The following is a 4,340-nucleotide window of genomic DNA, read 5'->3' on the forward strand; positions in this document are numbered from 1 at the left end:
AAGTAGTTCAAATGTAAAAACATTAGAATAAGCGCTATAAAAATAGAGCTGAACAGATGTAAACACGAGGCAGCATGACGGGGACATTAGAGCAGCAGGGAAGAGATGGCATCTGAATGAATGAATGGATGGATGAATGAATGAATGAATGAATGAATGGATGGATGGATGGATGGATGAATGAATGGATGGATGGATGAATGGATGGATGAATGAATGGATGGATGGATAATTTGTGCATGAATGGGTGAATGTTTTTCCGCATGTCAAACAACTCTCCTGGCGTTGGGGGACATTGACATCTGGTGGTGAGACACGGAACTGCAGAAGAACTAAAACAAGCACATTTAAATGCGGTAGAAAATAATTAATTTATCAATAATTAATCAGTCACACAGTTTCGGAAAATAACATGTGATGACGGAGTTTGAGCAGTTTTTGTTTAAAAGCGTAAATGTGACGGACCCACCGCACGCGGTTCCATGGTGTAATGGTTAGCACTCTGGACTCTGAATCCAGCGATCCGAGTTCAAATCTCGGTGGGACCTGAATTTTTCTCCCCCTCGGTTTTTATTTTTTTCGGGAACATTCTGAACAGTTTAACATGTAAATTAAGGAAATTATCAGAGCAGAGCTAAAATAAAAATAAATACAACTTTATTTTAAAACCAGAGAAAATAAATCAAACTTTTAAATACCAGAAAGACCAAACAATAATTATTCACAGTTAATTGTTTGTTACTTGAAAGAAGATTTAAAGGATTCTAAAAATAATAAATAGATTAATCAACAGCTTAATGTGATCCATCTGTTCTTTATATCTGTTCTAATAATATGAAGAAAAAGAAACCTAATGCTCTTAGTTACATCATTACAACACTAGAAAAACATGGAGGAGTGTAAATCTGAGTCCTAATCAACAGACTCCAGTGGTTCTGGTCCTGGTTCTAGATCTGTCCGGTTCCAGTGGTTCTAGGTGGACGTCTGTCAGAGAGAGGACGTGTAAAGGAGGCCATCCATGTCGGACTGAACAGAGGAGATGGACTGAGATATAATCTGATGTCACACCTGGATGGACCGTTCATAGACACTACAGGTCAGTATCTAGACGTTAGTGGACATTAGTTCCACCAGTTCCTGATGGTGTTTACTGACAGAGTTTCTATTTAAACCTCAAACTTGAACTGAAGAAGCATCTTCTACCACTTCTTGGATCCTCTTCTCTGTGTTTTCCCAGCGTTGATCTGGACGTGGTTCTGCTGACACCAGCCCTCAGAGCCGTGGATCGTCTCTGTCTGTCAGATATTTTCCCAGTGAAGCAGGTCCTGATGTGCTGCTGCGGGAGTTCATAATATTTTGGCTGAATGAACGTTAGCAGACTGAATGTGTTGTGATTGTTTCAGACGAGAACAGCGGGTGAAGTTTAATAAAAGCAGAGGGAACTCAGACTCTGTCTGAACCCAGTGAACCTCCTCTCTGCTCGGCATGTTAGCACTGTTAGCACCGTTAGCACCGTTAGCACCGCCACAGACACATTCTTTGATTTCTCCAGACCATCCAGCCTGAACCAGCACCTCTCATCCTGGATGCTGGACTACGTGACCTACAGACCTCAGTATAAGAGGTCTGATGTGGTGTTCCTCAGGGAACCATCCTGGCTCCCGACCCGTTCTACCCGACACTCAGAGCGTTTACATGCAGAGTTTAATGGAACTCTACGTCCTGGCTACAGTCCTTGTCCCAGTTTACATGCAGAAGAAAATCTAATAGCTGTTCTCCTCCTCCACACTAGGGGGCGATGCGCGTCTTTTCATCCAGTCAATACAGTTGAAACAACTAAAAACAAAAATAATGCAAAAATACAACTCCCCATCGCACTGAATTAGCGAGAGCCCTGATCCTGTGTTCCAGTAAAACACATAAACCGTGTCCGAGCACTTAATTATTAAAACGTCCAGTAACAGTTACACCAGCGTCTAATCTGAGCAGCCACGAGGTGAAACCGGCCTCACTCTTCAGGGAGGAGGCCTCCATGCTGCTTTAACTCAGAACTTAGTTCTGGCTCTTGGAGCTACACATTTACCACTAACTGCGCGTCTGGTGGGACATGAGTGAATCAGGATTTCTTTTATTATAAATGTCTTTAACCATTAATCAGCTTGAAGCCTGTTGAGATGTTCATGCATGTTACTGATGTCAGATCTTATCGGTGGTTGGTAGTTTCCCTGATCACACCATCGCACCAAAGTCTGCAGTAACGCTGTTATAAAGGGAGAGTGTCTCTTCATTATGGAAATGTTTTGTCTCCTTTAATCGCCTTCACCACAACAAATCCCTGTGTGGTTTCTCCCAGCGCTTCAGTTTCCTGTGCTCACTCGACCGTATATATATCTGGTATCTGGTCCTCGTCTCTGCAGAAAATCTCTGGATTTCTGCCGTGATCTTTCTCCAGGACACCGGCAGAGTTCAAGTCTTAAACGTTGTTTTAAAGCCGCGTTATTTTCCGCCTCCAGCAGTCGATGTTCTTCTGGCTTTGACCGACTCGCTTCACCCGCTCTGTCCTGTGGAGGTTCTGGGGTCTTCTGAGGTGAGGATGTGTTGCTCACACTCTTCTAAAAGCAGAGACAGGTGGTTGAGCACAAGCTGGACCTGGACTCAGACTCAGACTCTTCCAGAACCTCTGCTAATGTTTGTCAAACATCCCTCTGTTCACGCGGCATCGCCACAAACTTGGCTCTGAATGCCGCTGCTTCGTCCGCCAGCTTGAAGACAGTTGTCGTTTTCCCCTGAAGTGACAGATTGAGTTCATTAAGACGACTGAACATGTCTCACAAGTCAGCGAGTTTTGTGAGTCAGTCCATGTCAGTGAAATGTGCTGCCAGTTGTGTTTTTTTCTCAGAAAGAAATCTCAGCAGCGGTTCTTGTAACTCATAAAGCCGAGCCAGCGGCCTCCTCTCCTTCTTCTGAGAGTACGAGCGCCGCATCCATGTCATCACCGAGCTGCTCTGATTAGCTTTCATGTGGTGAATGACTTGATGACATCATTCAGTACGTGACCAAGGCGAGCGGCTTTTCAAAATAAAAGATCTTCCAGACTGATGATCAATAAAATATTTCTTTTACTCAGCTTTTCTTTGTAGCCTGGTACCTAATGACCCACGTGGGCCAGTGGTTGGGAACCTGTGCTACAGAGGATTCATCGGAGAGTTTATAGACTCCAGCTGAATGTGGGTAAAACCAAGGAGAAGAGTCAGAGCACAGCCGGCTGAACATCCGGGAACAGACTCCTACAAGAACCTGGGCGTTCACCTGAGCCAGAAACGTATATATAACATGTAATAAAGAGACAAGAAGAGACTGGAGAGAGCGGGAAGGAGGCCGGCTCTGATGGTAAACCGGTCCCTCCTCCACGGGCCTGGAACAGGTCTGGGCGGCGCCTCGAGTTACCTCAGCTTCTTCCTTCCTGCTGCTCCGAGCACGTTCCACCACACGCTGCTGTATCCGAAGACTGAAATCAGAACATGACACATAATGACTGATGAGCACCGGCTCAACATGGAGACACATCACACATCACACGTCCTCTCACCGGCTGGTCTGGGGGGGATGGACTCAGATCACTCACATGCTTTTTGGAAATGTGATGAAACAACAGTTGTGTTATAAGATCCCTGTGATATCTGTGTAATTTATGTGAAGAAAATAAACAATCGAAGGACAGATGCTTGGTAAAAATATTATTAAAAGCCGGTGAAGAAAAGCTATGAGGATGAAATGAAGAGTAATGAAAGAGCAGGGAGACAAAACGCCAGGACTCCAACTCCAACTGTTTGTGTTTGTAGCTGTTTTTACACTTATTTCAAGGAAAAAATCTCAAAGAACTTCTTCTGTAACGTTCTTCCCTGAAACACGTGGTATTTATCTGCACATGCACATCCTGATAAATGAGAGGATCTGATTTATCTCTGTCCATGCTTCTTGTTTCACCGGGTTACCGTGGCAACGGGAGCCTGGGACGTCCTCGAGAGACCAACTGAGCTGGACTCTGAGTCAGGTCCTGGACTAAAAGGCTGCGAACGCAGACTGATTCATCACGGCTCGTAATAACTTTACACTGTTCCACTCCTCAGAGCCATTACTGCGTGACTTTAGTCCAAGTTCACAGTTTAAGTTGAATAAACCGCAGTAAAGCCCCTGGATTTGGATGTGGACCTGGAGCTGGATGTGGATGCTGGCTGCGGTCCCTGGAGGACTCCTTCCCTCCGAGGCTGTTTGCAGACGGAGGGTTTGTCCTCAGCAGGAGCAGGGAGGAGGTTAACCGAGGAGAAGTGTGTGATAAA

The 4,340-nt window shown here is 45.0% G+C and overlaps 1 non-coding gene across 1 annotated transcript; it reads left to right on the forward strand.

Annotated features, from left to right (window-relative positions):
• Window positions 1-476: 476 nt before the first annotated feature.
• trnaq-cug lies at window positions 477-548 on the forward strand. Its single transcript has one exon. It is a non-coding gene; the product is annotated as a tRNA-Gln (tRNA).
• Window positions 549-4,340: the final 3,792 nt, after the last annotated feature.

The sequence above is a fragment of the Mugil cephalus genome, chromosome 3 (assembly GCF_022458985.1).
Source record: "Mugil cephalus isolate CIBA_MC_2020 chromosome 3, CIBA_Mcephalus_1.1, whole genome shotgun sequence".
In the NCBI taxonomy this organism is placed as follows: Eukaryota; Metazoa; Chordata; class Actinopteri; order Mugiliformes; family Mugilidae; genus Mugil; species Mugil cephalus.